This window comes from Lycorma delicatula, chromosome 4 (genome assembly GCF_047948215.1).
Source record: "Lycorma delicatula isolate Av1 chromosome 4, ASM4794821v1, whole genome shotgun sequence".
Taxonomy (NCBI): domain Eukaryota; kingdom Metazoa; phylum Arthropoda; class Insecta; order Hemiptera; family Fulgoridae; genus Lycorma; species Lycorma delicatula.
The window spans coordinates 168,124,576-168,146,080 of record NC_134458.1 but is presented as its reverse complement, the minus strand read 5'-3'; the positions used below and the strand labels follow the sequence as shown (position 1 = coordinate 168,146,080).

General features: G+C 34.9%; 1 long non-coding RNA gene across 1 annotated transcript in view; it reads right to left on the bottom strand.

Annotated features, from left to right (window-relative positions):
* The window catches only part of LOC142322966 (uncharacterized), a 51,268-nt gene extending 49,536 nt beyond the window's left edge, over positions 1-1,732 (bottom strand). The window contains exon 1 of the long non-coding RNA XR_012755978.1: positions 1,663-1,732. This is a non-coding gene — a long non-coding RNA (uncharacterized LOC142322966). The remainder of the gene's footprint in view (positions 1-1,662) is intronic.
* Positions 1,733-21,505: the final 19,773 nt, after the last annotated feature.

The window sequence follows — 21,505 nt, the reverse complement described above, 5'->3', positions numbered from 1 at the left end:
TCACTAACATACTTTCCCATCTAACCTCTATGTTCCAGACTCCTCAACAAGAATAAATTCTATCTTTCATTAAGTCTTCTCATTTACTGATTAAAAGAAAAAAAAAACTTTTTTACTGTTAAATTTTTGATATTTTATGGTTTATCATGGGTTTTTTTATTACGGGTTTTAAGAATTTTATTTTTATTTTAATAGTTTCTTACCGTGAATTGCTGTTGTTTGAAATTACTCATACTTGCTAAAAGAATTCTTTACTTTTTTCTTTTTTATAAATATTTTAACTGATCAGAAGTAATCAGCCTTGTTCTAGTCCACAATTAATTTGATCTTTTATGTTAGAAAAACACTGCAATAATAACAGTATAACATATACATGGCTAGTGATTAAAGGAAAAGGGCTAAAATAAAAAGACAGAAAAGGAAATTATTAAAATATAAGTAAATAACTTCTGAAAAAAGCCTCAACTAAGGAAAATTAGGGTTAAAGTGTATTTTGTGTTAAGAAATAATGCGGTTAGAGGAAAAGTAATGTTCTGAAAAGAACTGGTTTCTTTATGTAGAATGCCGCTATGAAAATAATATTTCTGTACAGGAAGTAAACAAATAACTGATTTCTGAGGTAGCTGAAAAGCTCATTTCTGGTTTTTCAGGAATGTGAACCTCAGCTGAGAATTGATGGTGGAAAGTTTAGATGCAAATAATTTTATTAAATAAGAATAAGGAAATAACAGCCATTGCCAAACCAAAATGCTTTCTAAGAAAATCTGACAAACTTCATGGATTTTACATTTTTAAACAACACACGATTCTAGTTTTCCGAGTCGAGAAATTGATTAAAAATGGTCAATAATTTCTACCAAAATTCTCAAGAAAAAGTTTAACACAAAAATTTTGTGTTATTCAAAACGAAATAAATAACTTATTTATTACTTATTATTATTCTTATTTAAATATAGCTGATCTCAATGACAGAGTGGTAGCATCTCGATCTTTCATTTGGGGGTCCTGGGTTTGTATGATACAGCACTTCTCATGCGCTACAAAATTTCCATTTCCATATTCCCAAGTACAAGAAGATTGATTCTCTGTAAGATTTTGTGGTAAACTATCAACAAGCAATTTTTTTTAAAGTAATAAATAATTTCTGTTACCCAAATAAATAGTAACAAATTGTAAAATCCAAAAAAATAATTTAAAAAAATTAATGCCAAAAAAATAATGCGATTAAAATTCATATTTAATTTAACAAGAACTTATAAAATTGATTGTTTTTATTAATTTTTCTGATTATTTTATGAAATTACAGATTCAAACTTTCCTGGTGGTAATAAAAACATAAAATTTGAAGGTAAATTCACACTTTTTCTTTTAAATACCGCTTTTTCGTTCAATTTATTTAACTACATAAATATGGTAAATCGGATAATAACTAATTATAAACTAAACTACATAACTACAAAATAATATACAAAAGCAAATTCAAAAATAACAAGCTTTACAATATTATATCTACAACACAGATCAAACAGTCATACAAGCGATCAAAAAATTACTAAATAAGAATAAAAAATAAAAAACTAATAATAATTATTATTATTAAATAAATGAAAACTAAATTGAAGATAACATGCTGATAACAAACAGTCGCATTAAGATACCTACCAGCAGAACTATCACCAAGAGGTAAGAGGATGCGCCGAAATACTTCCACCGACATTTGAAGCAACACTGGTCTTAAAGTGACCTGTAACAGACAGATATGGATGAAAACCATTCATTAAAATGGAAATTTAGCTGGCCTGAGCCACATTTTAACTAGGAAACCCTCTGATTAAATGCCCGATTCTCTAGATCGAAGTTTGTTTAATTCTTTTTAAGAAAACAACAAATTTTAATTTTATTTTAAAATTAAATGAAGAACAAATTTTCCTCTCTTTTAGCCTAGAGATAATGTAATTATGCATTGTTTCTCAACACAAAGAGCAAATTAATTTTTTACTCTCTCAAAAGAGCTACACCGGTAGGCCGACCTGCCATGCCGGTATGTAGCCGGCAGGTGGGGAGGCCTATTAGAGTTAAAAGACACTCCCCTGGGCGGTGCAATACCACCAAGTCGGTCCGCCCCAAAAAAAAAAAGTTAATATATTTCAATCAGTATGTAGTAAAGTAAGTTCACTTAAATGGGCAACATACATAATTACTTTACTAAAAATTATTTTAATATGACTTTATGCCTTGACGTCATATTTTTATAATTTAAAAACATTTTTAATATATATATATATATATACTAAATTATATCTATACGGTATCTGGTCTAAGAGTAAGTAATTGTACAGTATGAAAGTGTACGACATTTTATATTAAGAGAACCAGGTTATATAATTTAATAATTTTTTTTAAAAATAAACAGCAACTCTCCATATTTTAGTGTAGGTTATTCAACTCCAATGTTATGCACCTTTTGTAGCTTGGCAGACATCTAGACGATAATCTAACTTAGGAATTTCGTAGGTGTTTAGGAGCATCTGCAGCATTATTAGATCATTTTTATTTTTTTTAAAAATCATCCAGATCTCAAACTTTTCTTGCGTTACAACTTCTAATAAAACCCCAAACAAAAAAATCCAAAAGAGTGAGCGATATCTGAGAGATCTAGGTTGCTGTGCGGTTGGACCTCTCATCTGTTTCAAAATCCCGAAGCATTTTTCAGGAACATGTTAATAAAAGTGTGGTGGAGCACCGTCTTGTTGGAAACTGTATCATACAAAAATCTGAGAAACAGCATAGTTTTCAAGCACGTCAAGGTACGTGTACCTTGTAACAGTGGACTCAATGAATAAAACAAACTGATGATGCCATTTTTGTTCTGTCATTATTGGACATTGACTTTTTTGTTGTGTCCCTTTCTATTGCAATCGTAATTATTAGTTATTTTTAATTTTACAGGTTACTATTGATAAAGGAACCGTCAAGGGAATTACCAAAAATTGTATTGATGGATAAATAATTCTGTACATGATGGAATTATAAAAAAAAAAATGAGTGAATGTAAGTATGCATATGGTGATGTACCAACAGAAGAAAATTTAGTCGAGAATATAAGTAGTGAAAACAAGTTACCTATGCAGAAAGGAAAGAAATTGGTTTGTGAAAATATTGTGATGAAATATTCAATGTAAATTTTAGAGATGCATTAACTTTCATGGTAAAAAGAAAAAATAACTTTTGTCAAAAGTCTCTTCCCTTATTCAAGATGATGATTTAAAATCCCACCTTATTACGCATAATGAAGAGAAAAATTATATTTGTAACTTTTGTCAGAAGTGTTAAGTATATAAAATTAAAGTAATAATAAAATTATTATAAATACCGTTTCATAACAACAGTTAAAAGTGCGTACCTAAAATAAAATTCATATTTACTTTACTAGTCTGAAAAAGCAGATACTACATCCGGAAGGCTTGTCACTGGGTGGTTGTGCCATGGAACTGTGGCACGCCATTGGGTGGCTGGGCACCGGTTGATATACTGGGCTCATTGATCCTTGGCTCCCTGAGACGAGGACGCCAATGGGTGACAAGCAGCATGTTACCAGTTTTTGACAAGCTGTTGGTTGCCAGCGGGTGACGAGTGATATTTAGAAAGCCGCAATACAGGTGATTATTTTTCGACAACAACATATCATCAATACAACGACGAACTGCAGCCTTTTTATCTTCCTCACTATCACCCGCTGGGAAGCAACAGCTTGTTAGGAACTGGTATCATGCTGTTTGTCAATGGGTGACAAGCATAAGATGAAAATAATAAAAATAACTTTTGGCTAAGCCGTGGCTTACCGATTGGCAACATATATTTTATTTACTATGTATAATGTTTAGAATGATAAGTAAAAAAGTATCGAACCCTCGTCAGAGATTAAACCTATGATCGGCTGATTTAGAAACCACTACATTAAATTTGCATGAACATTTTTCCTTGTTTCAAGCTGTAGAATCAGTCCTCAATCATTTTTCCTTTCTCCTGAATCATTCTATATATATAAGATGTATAAATATAGATATACAAACACAAGTAGAATAGAAATGCCGGTTTAAACGCAATTTCAAGGTCATTCGACGCTGTGAACCCCTGGTGCGAGGCTAGATGAGGCGAGGTGAGCACCTCGTGCGAGGCTATAACAAGGCGAGGTGAGCACCTCGTGCGAGGCTATAACATTGAGCTACTGACAGCTCCGTGGCGTGAGTGGTAGAGTTTCAGCCTTTCATCCGGAGATCTCGGGTTCTAATCCCGGTAAAATAATAAAACCTTTTAAAATATAAATATACAAATTTAATAAAAACTATAACAATTACGTCAACGAACAAGCAGATATAAATCGTTATTATTTTCCTTATGAAAAACGCTAAATAACTGCACAATCATGTTATGTGAACCCTGGTGCGAGGCTAGATGAGGCGAGGTGAGCACCTCGTGCGAGGCTATAACAAGGCGAGGTGAGCACCTCGTGCGAGGCTATAACATTGAGCTACTGACAGCTCCGTGGCGTGAGTGGTAGAGTTTCAGCCTTTCATCCGGAGATCCCGGGTTCGAATCCCGGTAAAATAATAAAACCTTTTAAAATATAAATATACAAATATAATAAAAACTATAACAATTACGTCAACGAACAAGTAGATATAAATCGTTATTATTTTCCTTATGAAAAACGCTAAATAACTGCACAATCATGTTTAGACCTGCTTATCTATTGCAGACACATCTGCTCAAGTTTTAACAATTTTTTTTTTCCTTATAAACAGGAAACGCTTATCAACCGCTTGTTTCGACATCCTTATCACCAATCACATCCGCTCGACTCTGATTAAAACAAAAATTAATCTTTTCCTTATAAAACAGGAAAACAGTCAACCCCGCATCCTACCAACTGGTATAATTAGCGAACTTCGAACAGTGCACTACCATTTCAAAAGTGGATTTGATTGCAGACGAAGAGTTTATACTGTACGTTGTTGAATGTGATATATTTGAAAATTTTGATCCGAATATTGGTATATGTTTATATTGAATCAATTCGGAATATATATGAACGAAAGAAGAAGAAGCATCATAGTAAATAATCAGGTAAGTGTTTTGATTCTTAATAAGATAAGTTATGTAGAAAGCATTAATGGTGTTCTCACCTAACTTTTAGTTCAAACACTATTTAAAAAACTACCTAAGATAAGTCAGTGTCTTAAGAAATTAGAAATAATAACAGTAAAATCTCTGAAAATATAAATTTAATAAAAAAGTAGAATAATAAATTTTAAAAATTAAAAGAGAACTATTAACAATGTCCGCTATTATGTTATGGCATATAGATATAATTAAAATTAAATTTTGAAATATATCTGAAAAGTTAAACATATTTATTTAAACAAAATCGAAAATGTATGACTAGTTTACGAGCTCAAAATGCCACATCCATATCGTTAATATCGTATCGATTATAATTCGATATATCGTCCTAACCTAAAGTATTCGATATATCAGCATAACGTATTTTTAGTCGATGTTAATTTACGCGCGCAATTTTCCACATCTAATACCGTTTATATCGTTTCATCCTAACTTAATTAGTCGGTGTTAATATTAAGCATGCAAAGTGATACATCCAGTATAATTAAAATATAAATTATCCATATCTAACATTAATCAAAAAACTAGAAAAAGTATTTTTTCTTATTTGTTTAAGATATGCTCAATAAGCTGCCATATAATATCGTATTACAACTTTACGTAACTCTTCAAGTTTTTTCGGCTGCAAATAAAAATTATTATAAAAATTACATCATGCTTCATGTGGGTAACAAAAAAAATATATGTAAGGTACATAAAAACGATGTAAACGAATATAAAATGAACATAAAAGATCATGAAAGAACCATAATCAAACGTGAAACATACATAAACGAACATGAACCATACCTGAACAGTATACGAAACGAACATGAAAGAAACTTACATGATAAAAACATGAATTCAACATAAACGAACATGAAACAACTTAATCAATCATAAAATGAAAATGAAAGAGTTATAATTCGAATATTAAAGATCATAACAGAAACGTAAAAAGTCAAACAAAATGAAAATGAAAATTATTATAAACAAATATGAAATGAGCATAAAAACAATGTCAACTTTGGACGATTTCTTCATGCTTACATTGGAATTCGTAAGTGTAAATCGTAGTTGTGCCTTTATCTTCTGATAACCAGCATTAGAGTTACTTAATCAGTCAAATTTAACAAGATACATAAAAACGATGTAAACGAATATAAAATGAACATAAAAGATCATGAAAGAACCATAATCAAACGTGAAACATACATAAACGAACATGAACCATACCTGAACAGTATACGAAACGAACATGAAAGAAACTTACATGATAAAAACATGAATTCAACATAAACGAACATGAAACAACTTAATCAATCATAAAATGAAAATGAAAGAGTTATAATTCGAATATTAAAGATCATAACAGAAACGTAAAAACGTCAAACAAAATGAAAATGAAAATTATTATAAACAAATATGAAATGAGCATAAAAACAATGTCAACTTTGGACGATTTCTTCATGCTTACATTGGAATTCGTAAGTGTAAATCGTACTAGTGCCTTTATCTTCTGATAACCAGCATTAGAGTTACTTAATCAGTCAAATTTAACTATAACTCAGTTGAGTTTGGTTTGATTTACGACTACATTAAAACTTAAGTAAATGTACAAGACATCTAAATTTAATTATCAAATGGACTTTACTCGTTTAAATCTGATCCGATTTCAAATGTTATTTGAGTTCCATCATATTAGTGGTCATATGTTGTATACCTGACTGGATACACATAGACGAGGTAACGCACAGGCTTTTAATAATCGTTTTTTCCTGTTCGAGGTCAAGACGTCGCTATCGATCACGTGATACCATTTCAATTTTTTTGTAATATCTGAAACAAATTAAAATAACATATATCGTAACATTGTTTTTTTTTTTTGGTGTGTTTCATTATATATATTATTTATTTTATTTGTTTAAAAGTATTTTTTAATTGTATTTATTTTAATTGTTTAAAAGTATTTATTTTTTTTTAATTTATAAAGTATTTTTTTAAATTTAATTAAATAATTTATTTGATTTGATTTGATTGAAAGTTATTTGATAATACCATACTGTTCCATTAGTATTTATTTTTTTAATTAATTAAAGTAAAACTTACCTTGCTAATTAAGATGAAAATGTAATGATCTCTCTCCGATCGATGTATTCACTTTCAATAACAGATTGCGAATGATGAAATCACACAAATTTTTTCACTTATTTACAATCACAACCGGATTTAAACGACGCAAGTTATAGGTAAGAAATTAAAATAAATACGATTCGTGGAATTATTTATCGTGTCGATAAGAACAAAAAAAAAATAATTGGCTTGTGGTTTTAATTATTAAAAAAAAAAAAACATTTTCCTTATCGCATCCGCTCTTATTAGAGACGACGTTCCAGTTCGCACGTGCGCACTAACGGCTAGTGCGCATGCGCCGATTCATATACAAAAACGGCCCGAAAGAGAGAAGAGAGAAAATAAAGAGGGAAGGGGCAGGATAGGCATTCGTGTATCGGAGACTGCAACGATGGTATAGAAACGGTGGCTGTGTGTGTGTGTGTGTGTGTGTGTGTGTGTGTGTGTGTGTGTGTGTATTAATATTACTGTACCATAGCAAATACGATTCTTGGAATTATTTTTCGTGACGATAAGAATGATTTGATAAGAAAAATAATTGACTCAACCAGATGTTGTTAAGCAATTAAAATAAATATTGATAATAATAATTTATGGCTTTGATAAAAAAAAAAAAAAAAAAAAATTGGTTCAATTCGTGGAATTAATTATCGTGACGATAACAATAAAAAATTATTTATAGCGTTGATAAGAAATAATTGGCTCGACCGGATGTGATTAGTAGATAAGAACTTAAAATAAAAATAATTTATGGCTTTATAAATTATATTAGGTATACATCATATTAGTGGTCATATGTTGTATACCTGACTGGATACACATAGACGAGGTAACGCGCAGGCTTTTAATATTCGTTTTTTCCTGTTCGAGGTCAAGACGTCGCTATCGATCACGTGGCTTGGGTGTGGTACTTTGTGCGCGTATGATAATTTCCATGTTTCTTTTGGTCGAGATGACGTAATGGTTTTTTCCTGTTCAAACATGTTTGAGCTCACGCGGCTTGGGTGTGGTACTTTGTGCGCGTGTAATAACTGTCATGTTTTCTATTGGTCGAGATGACGGCATTGTGTGAGTGGTGGGAAGAAGAGGTATATAATGCGTTATTATAAATACTGTTTAACTCATTCACTTCTTGTAACTCGCTGTGTTCGCTTGTATCTCATGTTTATATTGATTCAATACGGAATATATATTTGAACCAAAGAAGAAGAAGCATCATATTAAATAACAAGGTAAGTGTTTTGATTCTTAATAAGATATGTTTATGTAGAAAGCCTCTAAGCATTAATGGTGTTCTCACCTAACTTTTAGTACAAACACTAATTAAAACCTTCCTAAGATAAGTCAGTATCTTAGAAATTAGAAATATTAACAGTAAAATCTCTTAAAATAAAAATTTAAAAAATTAAAAGAGAACTATTAAAAATGTCCTCTTTTATGTTATGTCACATAGATATAATTAAAATTAAATTTTGATGTATATCTGAAAAATTAAACATTTATTTAATTAAACAAAATCGAAAATGTTGTTTCCATTATAGAAACATCTAATTAAAAAAGTAAATATAATTACATTGTCTATGCATATAATCTTCGCTCATATTATATAACGAATCATGTTTTTTTAAATTGCAAATTTTATTGTAATCTGTACAACGTAAGTTATAGACTACTCATGCTTCATGTGGCTAACAAAAAAAAATATGTAAGGTACATAAAAACGATGGATATAAACGAATATAAAATGAACATAAAAGATCATGAAAGGATCATAATCGAACGTGATACACGCATAAACGAACATGAACCATACCTGAACAGTATACGAAACGAACATAAAAGTTCATGAAACTAACATGATAAAAACATGAATTCAACATAAACGAACATGAAATAACTTAAACAATCATAAAATGAAAATGAAAGTCATAATTCGAATATTAAAGATCATAACATAAACGTAAAAGCATCCTAAATTATTATAAACAAATATGAAATGTGCATAAAAACAATGATAACTTTGGTCGATTTCTTCATGCTTACATTGGAATTCGTAAGCGTAAATCGTACTAGCGCCTTTATCTTCTGATAACCAGCATTAGAGTTACTTAAACAGTCAAATTTATCTGTAACTCACACGAGTTTGGTTTAATTTACGACTAAGTTAAAACTTAAGTATACAAGACAACTAAATTAAATTATCAACTGAACTTTACTCGTTTGATTAACTCTTATCCGATTTCAATTGTTATCGATTCATTCTTACGAATCGATACTGTGTACACACATCCGGTTGAAAATTAAAACTCAAGTAGCTGCTCCCTTTAAAGTCCGCCAACTAGGTACTTAAGCTGTCTCCTCTAGGCGATTTCTTCAGTCCTGCATTGGATTTCGTGAGAGTAAGTTGTACTAGTGCTTATATTCGGATAACCAGCCTTAGATTTACTTAAACAGTCAAATTGTAAGTTATCCGAGTTTGGTTTGATCTACGCCTACAACATCATAATTGTTAGCTTAATACAGCAATTAGACCGACTACGATAAACTTAATGTAAGTATATAAGACTACATAAATATTATTCGCATTATTAATTCTCACCCGATATATAGGCTCATATTCGACCACAATCTAATTCGTGATTGTTACTGTTTTTTGTTGCAGGAACATGTCTGGAGTAAACCGTTACAAGAAGATCAGACTCTCTGCGATCGATCAAGTCGGCCGGTTCATCCTTGTTGAAAACGCATTCAATTGCAACCTGGCCACATATTACTACAAGAATGACAATCAAACAAACAAGGACATCGGACCACTTTTAAATTCTATGAAGCTTGAAATCGGAACGTTGCTGACCGAAACGGTTGATCGCTATGGTTCTATAAAATACAACATCTTAATCGAGCTGTCGTACGAAAAGCCAATGATCGATGAGTATAGAGACATATGCTTCAAAACAAAAAACTTTGCGGTCATCAACGTGAACGATATCGAACATTCGACAGAAGCTGCGTTCGAGTCATTGCTTCGCGAAGAGACCAATTTTGAAGGAAAGCAGAGCGGTTGGACGCTTCTGAGTATTGATGGGGTCTTAGTTCGCATAAATCGTTACCGTCCACTCAAAGGGTCATCTTTCATTCCTCTACCTAAATCCATCCTACACAAACATGCCGTCGTCAACGTGAAGAATAACGACGATCTTTGTTTCGTATGGTCGATCCTGTGCAAGTACGTGCAAGGTCGTGATCGTAATCGTATAGATAAGAGATACGACGCCCTATTAAACAAATACAATTTTGGTTCCCTTAACTTTCCAACACCTTTGAGTGATGTCTACAAATTCGAAAAAATGAACGATGGGGTTTCTGTAAACATTTACTCGGTAGATGAAAACGAAAACATCATTCCGATCAAGGTTTGTTCTGCTGAAAAACATGACCATTTTGATCTTTTGTTGCTAGTCGAAGGCGATCGCCATCATTTCTGTTTCATTTCCGATTTCGAAAGGTTGATAGGATCCCAGCTGACGAAACATGAGCATGGAATTAAGATTTGTAAAAGGTGTTTCACCTACTACAAAACTGATAAAGATTGTGCAAGAAAAATGGCGGATCATCTCGAAAGATGCAGCAGTAATCCTCCTGCAAGAGTAGTTCTCCCCGAAGTGCAGGAAGATGGCTCTCAACCCGTATTGCAATTCAAGAATTACCATCATATGTTTCCAGTTCCTATAGTATGTTACGCCGATTTTGAATGTATCTTAAAACCGATCGCAAAGTGCTATCCTAACCCCAAAAGTTCATACACCGTTTCTACGGAGCAGCACATCCCCATGAGCTATTGTGTGTATCTTGTAGTTCATCCTTCCACGCCGGAAGCCGTTCGAAACGTGATTCCAACAGACCCTATACTTTACAGAGGAAAAGAAGCGTCCTGTTCGTTTATGCAACTCCTCCATGACGTAGCTGCTCGTGTTGGTGAAGTCCTAAAAGTGTACAAAGTAATGGAATTTTCTGAAGAAGACAGAAATTCCTTCGACTCAGCCACAAAGTGTCAGATGTGTAATGTGAAATTCACCCCTGAGGTCCGACCGGTGAGAGACCACTGTCACATCACAGGAAACTACCGCGCAGCACTATGTTCCATATGTAACCTGAAAAGGGTTAGTCGGACCTTCATCCCCGTTTTCATACATAACAGTTCAAACTATGATTCCCATTTCATCGTCAGAGAACTAGGCTATGACGAAAAACAAATCACTGTGATCCCGAACTCTACCGAAAAATACATCTCCTTTTCGAAGAGAATCAACGACCGTATTTCCGTTCGCTTTATCGACACCTACCGATTCATGGCCTCCAGCCTAGATTACCTTGTAAAAACCATACCTACCGATAAATTCAACCATACCAAAAGGTTTTTCAACGAATCGGATATGCCCCTTGTTACCAGAAAAGGAGTCTACCCATACGAGTACACCACCTCTTGGGAAACCCTAGAAGAGACCTCTCTTCCTCCGATAGAGGAATTCTACAGCAGTCTCACGGGATCGGGTATATCCGAAGATGACTATGAACATGCGATAAAAGTGTGGGACCATTTCAAAATAAACACACTAGGTCAATATAGCGATCTTTACCTGAAATGCGACGTGCTGCTCCTGTCGGACGTTTTCGAAAATTTCAGATCCCTATGCCTTAGGGAATATAGTCTAGACTGTGCGCATTACTTCACCCTGCCTGGTTTCTCGTTCGATGCGATGTTGTTCAAAACGAATATCCAACTTGAACTGATCACAGATTACGACATCTACATGTTCTTTGAAAAAGGTATCCGCGGTGGTATTTCGGTTTGTGTTAAAAAACATGGGGAAGCAAATAACCCCTACATCCCAGATGGATATAATCCCCATCAACCGCCCAAATACCTCATCTACCTTGACGCCAACAACTTATACGGCTGGGCCTTGAGCCAATGTCTTCCGTACAAGGATATACGGTGGGTAACGACTGAAGAAAAAGATTCTGTGATGGCAAATTTCATGGCCATACCAGACGATGGTCCAACCGGATATATACTCGAAGTAGATGTCGAATATCCCTCACACCTCCACAATGCGCACAGTGACTTTCCCTTTCTGCCTACGAACGAAACCCCTCCGATCTCTAATTACCCCAAACTCATCCCATCGTTACGGAACAAGTCGAAATATATCTGTCACTTCTCCACCCTAAAACAGGCGATTAGAAACGGACTTCGGGTTACCAAAGTTCACAAAATGTTGCAGTTCGCACAGTCCGCATGGTTGAAGGGCTACATTGAGCTCAACACGCTGAATCGCCAAGCAGCTCGAAATGAATTTGAAAAAGACCTCTTTAAACTGATGAACAATGCAGTTTTCGGAAAATGTATGGAGAACGTTAGAAAGAGGGTTAACATCGAATTGGTTTCCTCTGAAAAAAGGCTGATGAAGCTCATCAGTAAACCTACCTTTCAGGATAGGATCATATATAATGAAACTCTATGCGCCGTTCAGTGCTCTAAGGAAAAGATATATTTCGACAAACCTATATACGTGGGTCTGTCCGTGCTCGAGTTGAGCAAGACTCTTATGTATGACTTTCACTATGATGTTATGAAAAAAAAGTACGGATCGAAAATATCTCTACTGTACATGGATACGGACAGTTTTTTCTACGAAGTGAAAACTGACGACTTTTACCAAGACCTACAAGAAAGTACGTTCGCAGATTACTTCGACACGTCCGACTACCCGGTAGCTCATCCCTGTCACTCGCTGAAGAATAAGAAAGTGATAGGAAAATTCAAGGATGAGTGCAGCGGAATACCGATCCGAGAGTTCATCGGCTTGAGAGCAAAACTATATACGTTCAAAACTGGTCCTGGAAAAATTATCAAAAAAGCTAAAGGAATAAAAAAGAATGTAGTTAAAAACGAAATTGAATTTGAAGATTATAAAAAGTGTTTGCTCGATAGTAATACTGTTGTGTACAGGACCATGAAGATGTTTAGATCTAAAAAACACATAATCGAAACTATCCAACAGAACAAATTAGCTCTAAGTTATTTTGACGATAAACGTGTCGCTATAGACAGACTAAATACTCTGCCGTGGGGTCATGTCAGTATCCCGCTGGAATTGAATCAAGTATTTAACGATAGGACCGAGGCGACCACATCGGAGGAAGTGATGGAGTAATTCGTGGCTAACATGGTATTCATATTAAAACATGGTCTGGAAGTGGGGTTGGAAGGCCAGCTTCTGGAGGTTGGCGGCGGGGGTCCAACAGGATCGCCGTCGCTGGATGCCCCAGGAGACGCTGGAAACCCTCACGGAAGGGCAGCACATGAAGAGCCACTAGCACGCGCGGAGACGATGCTATATGATAGTGTGTTCCATACCGTTTTGTGAGAGGGAGAGGTTTTTAGTAGGTCCCTGTGTCCGCAGGAAACCCCACATACCCCACACTTCTACTGATTATCTGGCTGCAGATTAAAATATATATATATATATAAAAAAGGAAAACAGGTATTTTAACGTTACGTTATACATATTTAAAAAAAAAAAAAAAAAAAAAAAAAAAAATTCGAGTGTTTTATAGTAGGCCTCTCGGGGAGAGATTTCACTCATGTAAAAAAAAAAATCTCAACGCGCCGCTGTTGCTACCTCCAGGGTGGTGTGGAAACGCAACAATCATTTTTTACTTATTTATGTAAAAACAATAAGTGAGAAATGAACCCGAGACCTACGGATGAAAGGCCGAGACAATAAAAACTATAACAGCGAGCGACTGAAAGCTATGATCTTCCATTCCACAGTAATCAAGCGAGAAATAACGTTATTTATCAGTTTGGCAATTAACTCTACACTGTTATCGCATCCTGTTTTTAAAATTATCGATCACGCGCATTCCGTAAACACTCACACATATACCGTTTCTAAGAATTGATACATCGTTTTCCCTCGTACAGTTACATCCCGTTATATTATTCAAAGACTACTAGTCATATCATTTATGCTCCTGCATTGTGTTTGTATCTTTAAATAATTGTTAAAAGGTGTAGTTAAATATTTTCTAAAAGTGACAGATCGGAACTGGATTTTATTAAACATCATCATCATCTTCTTAATAAGTTAAATGTTTTAAATATTTATCTCTTTGAAAAACATAAGTGTAGAAGGTCTGTAAGCATTAATGACTGCCTCTTCGAGACGTGAGATACCTTCTTATCTAAGGAGGTTTTAAATAACGTTTGAGCTAAAATTTAGGTGAGAATATCATTAATGCTTACAGACCTTCTACACTTATGTTTTTCAAAGAGATAAATATTTAAAACATTTAACTTATTAAGAAGATGATGATGATGTTTAATAAAATCCAGTTCCGATCTGTCACTTTTAGAAAATATTTAACTACACCTTTTAACAATTATTTAAAGATACAAACACAATGCAGGAGCATAAATGATATGACTAGTAGTCTTTGAATAATATAACGGGATGTAACTGTACGAGGGAAAACGATGTATCAATTCTTAGAAACGGTATATGTGTGAGTGTTTACGGAATGCGCGTGATCGATAATTTTAAAAACAGGATGCGATAACAGTGTAGAGTTAATTGCCAAACTGATAAATAACGTTATTTCTCGCTTGATTACTGTGGAATGGAAGATCATAGCTTTCAGTCGCTCGCTGTTATAGTTTTTATTGTCTCGGCCTTTCATCCGTAGGTCTCGGGTTCATTTCTCACTTATTGTTTTTACATAAATAAGTAAAAAATGATTGTTGCGTTTCCACACCACCCTGGAGGTAGCAACAGCGGCGCGTTGAGATTTTTTTTTTTACATGAGTGAAATCTCTCCCCGAGAGGCCTACTATAAAACACTCGAATTTTTTTTTTTTTTTTTTTTTTTTTTTTTAAATATGTATAACGTAACGTTAAAATACCTGTTTTCCTTTTTTATATATATATATATATTTTTTAATCTGCAGCCAGATAATCAGTAGAAGTGTGGGGTATGTGGGGTTTCCTGCGGACACAGGGACCTACTAAAAACCTCTCCCTCTCACAAAACGGTATGGAACACACTATCATATAGCATCGTCTCCGCGCGTGCTAGTGGCTCTTCATGTGCTGCCCTTCCGTGAGGGTTTCCAGCGTCTCCTGGGGCATCCAGCGACGGCGATCCTGTTGGACCCCCGCCGCCAACCTCCAGAAGCTGGCCTTCCAACCCCACTTCCAGACCATGTTTTAATATGAATACCATGTTAGCCACGAATTACTCCATCACTTCCTCCGATGTGGTCGCCTCGGTCCTATCGTTAAATACTTGATTCAATTCCAGCGGGATACTGACATGACCCCACGGCAGAGTATTTAGTCTGTCTATAGCGACACGTTTATCGTCAAAATAACTTAGAGCTAATTTGTTCTGTTGGATAGTTTCGATTATGTGTTTTTTAGATCTAAACATCTTCATGGTCCTGTACACAACAGTATTACTATCGAGCAAACACTTTTTATAATCTTCAAATTCAATTTCGTTTTTAACTACATTCTTTTTTATTCCTTTAGCTTTTTTGATAATTTTTCCAGGACCAGTTTTGAACGTATATAGTTTTGCTCTCAAGCCGATGAACTCTCGGATCGGTATTCCGCTGCACTCATCCTTGAATTTTCCTATCACTTTCTTATTCTTCAGCGAGTGACAGGGATGAGCTACCGGGTAGTCGGACGTGTCGAAGTAATCTGCGAACGTACTTTCTTGTAGGTCTTGGTAAAAGTCGTCAGTTTTCACTTCGTAGAAAAAACTGTCCGTATCCATGTACAGTAGAGATATTTTCGATCCGTACTTTTTTTTCATAACATCATAGTGAAAGTCATACATAAGAGTCTTGCTCAACTCGAGCACGGACAGACCCACGTATATAGGTTTGTCGAAATATATCTTTTCCTTAGAGCACTGAACGGCGCATAGAGTTTCATTATATATGATCCTATCCTGAAAGGTAGGTTTACTGATGAGCTTCATCAGCCTTTTTTCAGAGGAAACCAATTCGATGTTAACCCTCTTTCTAACGTTCTCCATACATTTTCCGAAAACTGCATTGTTCATCAGTTTAAAGAGGTCTTTTTCAAATTCATTTCGAGCTGCTTGGCGATTCAGCGTGTTGAGCTCAATGTAGCCCTTCAACCATGCGGACTGTGCGAACTGCAACATTTTGTGAACTTTGGTAACCCGAAGTCCGTTTCTAATCGCCTGTTTTAGGGTGGAGAAGTGACAGATATATTTCGACTTGTTCCGTAACGATGGGATGAGTTTGGGGTAATTAGAGATCGGAGGGGTTTCGTTCGTAGGCAGAAAGGGAAAGTCACTGTGCGCATTGTGGAGGTGTGAGGGATATTCGACATCTACTTCGAGTATATATCCGGTTGGACCATCGTCTGGTATGGCCATGAAATTTGCCATCACAGAATCTTTTTCTTCAGTCGTTACCCACCGTATATCCTTGTACGGAAGACATTGGCTCAAGGCCCAGCCGTATAAGTTGTTGGCGTCAAGGTAGATGAGGTATTTGGGCGGTTGATGGGGATTATATCCATCTGGGATGTAGGGGTTATTTGCTTCCCCATGTTTTTTAACACAAACCGAAATACCACCGCGGATACCTTTTTCAAAGAACATGTAGATGTCGTAATCTGTGATCAGTTCAAGTTGGATATTCGTTTTGAACAACATCGCATCGAACGAGAAACCAGGCAGGGTGAAGTAATGCGCACAGTCTAGACTATATTCCCTAAGGCATAGGGATCTGAAATTTTCGAAAACGTCCGACAGGAGCAGCACGTCGCATTTCAGGTAAAGATCGCTATATTGACCTAGTGTGTTTATTTTGAAATGGTCCCACACTTTTATCGCATGTTCATAGTCATCTTCGGATATACCCGATCCCGTGAGACTGCTGTAGAATTCCTCTATCGGAGGAAGAGAGGTCTCTTCTAGGGTTTCCCAAGAGGTGGTGTACTCGTATGGGTAGACTCCTTTTCTGGTAACAAGGGGCATATCCGATTCGTTGAAAAACCTTTTGGTATGGTTGAATTTATCGGTAGGTATGGTTTTTACAAGGTAATCTAGGCTGGAGGCCATGAATCGGTAGGTGTCGATAAAGCGAACGGAAATACGGTCGTTGATTCTCTTCGAAAAGGAGATGTATTTTTCGGTAGAGTTCGGGATCACAGTGATTTGTTTTTCGTCATAGCCTAGTTCTCTGACGATGAAATGGGAATCATAGTTTGAACTGTTATGTATGAAAACGGGGATGAAGGTCCGACTAACCCTTTTCAGGTTACATATGGAACATAGTGCTGCGCGGTAGTTTCCTGTGATGTGACAGTGGTCTCTCACCGGTCGGACCTCAGGGGTGAATTTCACATTACACATCTGACACTTTGTGGCTGAGTCGAAGGAATTTCTGTCTTCTTCAGAAAATTCCATTACTTTGTACACTTTTAGGACTTCACCAACACGAGCAGCTACGTCATGGAGGAGTTGCATAAACGAACAGGACGCTTCTTTTCCTCTGTAAAGTATAGGGTCTGTTGGAATCACGTTTCGAACGGCTTCCGGCGTGGAAGGATGAACTACAAAATACACACAATAGCTCATGGGGATGTGCTGCTCCGTAGAAACGGTGTATGAACTTTTGGGGTTAGGATAGCACTTTGCGATCGGTTTTAAGATACATTCAAAATCGGCGTAACATACTATAGGAACTGGAAACATATGATGGTAATTCTTGAATTGCAATACGGGTTGAGAGCCATCTTCCTGCACTTCGGGGAGAACTACTCTTGCAGGAGGATTACTGCTGCATCTTTCGAGATGATCCGCCATTTTTCTTGCACAATCTTTATCAGTTTTGTAGTAGGTGAAACACCTTTTACAAATCTTAATTCCATGCTCATGTTTCGTCAGCTGGGATCCTATCAACCTTTCGAAATCGGAAATGAAACAGAAATGATGGCGATCGCCTTCGACTAGCAACAAAAGATCAAAATGGTCATGTTTTTCAGCAGAACAAACCTTGATCGGAATGATGTTTTCGTTTTCATCTACCGAGTAAATGTTTACAGAAACCCCATCGTTCATTTTTTCGAATTTGTAGACATCACTCAAAGGTGTTGGAAAGTTAAGGGAACCAAAATTGTATTTGTTTAATAGGGCGTCGTATCTCTTATCTATACGATTACGATCACGACCTTGCACGTACTTGCACAGGATCGACCATACGAAACAAAGATCGTCGTTATTCTTCACGTTGACGACGGCATGTTTGTGTAGGATGGATTTAGGTAGAGGAATGAAAGATGACCCTTTGAGTGGACGGTAACGATTTATGCGAACTAAGACCCCATCAATACTCAGAAGCGTCCAACCGCTCTGCTTTCCTTCAAAATTGGTCTCTTCGCGAAGCAATGACTCGAACGCAGCTTCTGTCGAATGTTCGATATCGTTCACGTTGATGACCGCAAAGTTTTTTGTTTTGAAGCATATGTCTCTATACTCATCGATCATTGGCTTTTCGTACGACAGCTCGATTAAGATGTTGTATTTTATAGAACCATAGCGATCAACCGTTTCGGTCAGCAACGTTCCGATTTCAAGCTTCATAGAATTTAAAAGTGGTCCGATGTCCTTGTTTGTTTGATTGTCATTCTTGTAGTAATATGTGGCCAGGTTGCAATTGAATGCGTTTTCAACAAGGATGAACCGGCCGACTTGATCGATCGCAGAGAGTCTGATCTTCTTGTAACGGTTTACTCCAGACATGTTCCTGCAACAAAAAACAGTAACAATCACGAATTAGATTGTGGTCGAATATGAGCCTATATATCGGGTGAGAATTAATAATGCGAATAATATTTATGTAGTCTTATATACTTACATTAAGTTTATCGTAGTCGGTCTAATTGCTGTATTAAGCTAACAATTATGATGTTGTAGGCGTAGATCAAACCAAACTCGGATAACTTACAATTTGACTGTTTAAGTAAATCTAAGGCTGGTTATCCGAATATAAGCACTAGTACAACTTACTCTCACGAAATCCAATGCAGGACTGAAGAAATCGCCTAGAGGAGACAGCTTAAGTACCTAGTTGGCGGACTTTAAAGGGAGCAGCTACTTGAGTTTTAATTTTCAACCGGATGTGTGTACACAGTATCGATTCGTAAGAATGAATCGATAACAATTGAAATCGGATAAGAGTTAATCAAACGAGTAAAGTTCAGTTGATAATTTAATTTAGTTGTCTTGTATACTTAAGTTTTAACTTAGTCGTAAATTAAACCAAACTCGTGTGAGTTACAGATAAATTTGACTGTTTAAGTAACTCTAATGCTGGTTATCAGAAGATAAAGGCGCTAGTACGATTTACGCTTACGAATTCCAATGTAAGCATGAAGAAATCGACCAAAGTTATCATTGTTTTTATGCACATTTCATATTTGTTTATAATAATTTAGGATGCTTTTACGTTTATGTTATGATCTTTAATATTCGAATTATGACTTTCATTTTCATTTTATGATTGTTTAAGTTATTTCATGTTCGTTTATGTTGAATTCATGTTTTTATCATGTTAGTTTCATGAACTTTTATGTTCGTTTCGTATACTGTTCAGGTATGGTTCATGTTCGTTTATGCGTGTATCACGTTCGATTATGATCCTTTCATGATCTTTTATGTTCATTTTATATTCGTTTATATCCATCGTTTTTATGTACCTTACATATTTTTTTTTGTTAGCCACATGAAGCATGAGTAGTCTATAACTTACGTTGTACAGATTACAATAAAATTTGCAATTTAAAAAAACATGATTCGTTATATAATATGAGCGAAGATTATATGCATAGACAATGTAATTATATTTACTTTTTTAATTAGATGTTTCTATAATGGAAACAACATTTTCGATTTTGTTTAATTAAATAAATGTTTAATTTTTCAGATATACATCAAAATTTAATTTTAATTATATCTATGTGACATAACATAAAAGAGGACATTTTTAATAGTTCTCTTTTAATTTTTTAAATTTATATTTTAAGAGATTTTACTGTTAATATTTCTAATTTCTAAGATACTGACTTATCTTAGGAAGGTTTTAATTAGTGTTTGTACTAAAAGTTAGGTGAGAACACCATTAATGCTTAGAGGCTTTCTACATAAACATATCTTATTAAGAATCAAAACACTTACCTTGTTATTTAATATGATGCTTCTTCTTCTTTGGTTCAAATATATATTCCGTATTGAATCAATATAAACATGAGATACAAGCGAACACAGCGAGTTACAAGAAGTGAATGAGTTAAACAGTATTTATAATAACGCATTATATACCTCTTCTTCCCACCACTCACACAATGCCGTCATCTCGACCAATAGAAAACATGACAGTTATTACACGCGCACAAAGTACCACACCCAAGCCGCGTGAGCTCAAACATGTTTGAACAGGAAAAAACCATTACGTCATCTCGACCAAAAGAAACATGGAAATTATCATACGCGCACAAAGTACCACACCCAAGCCACGTGATCGATAGCGACGTCTTGACCTCGAACAGGAAAAAACGAATATTAAAAGCCTGCGCGTTACCTCGTCTATGTGTATCCAGTCAGGTATACAACATATGACCACTAATATGATGTATACCTAATATAATTTATAAAGCCATAAATTATTTTTATTTTAAGTTCTTATCTACTAATCACATCCGGTCGAGCCAATTATTTCTTATCAACGCTATAAATAATTTTTTATTGTTATCGTCACGATAATTAATTCCACGAATTGAACCAATTTTTTTTTTTTTTTTTTTTATCAAAGCCATAAATTATTATTATCAATATTTATTTTAATTGCTTAACAACATCTGGTTGAGTCAATTATTTTTCTTATCAAAGCCATAAATTATTTTTATTTTAAGTTCTTATCTACTAATCACATCCGGTCGAGCCAATTATTTCTTATCAACGCTATAAATAATTTTTTATTGTTATCGTCACGATAATTAATTCCACGAATTGAACCAATTTTTTTTTTTTTTTTTTTTTATCAAAGCCATAAATTATTATTATCAATATTTATTTTAATTGCTTAACAACATCTGGTTGA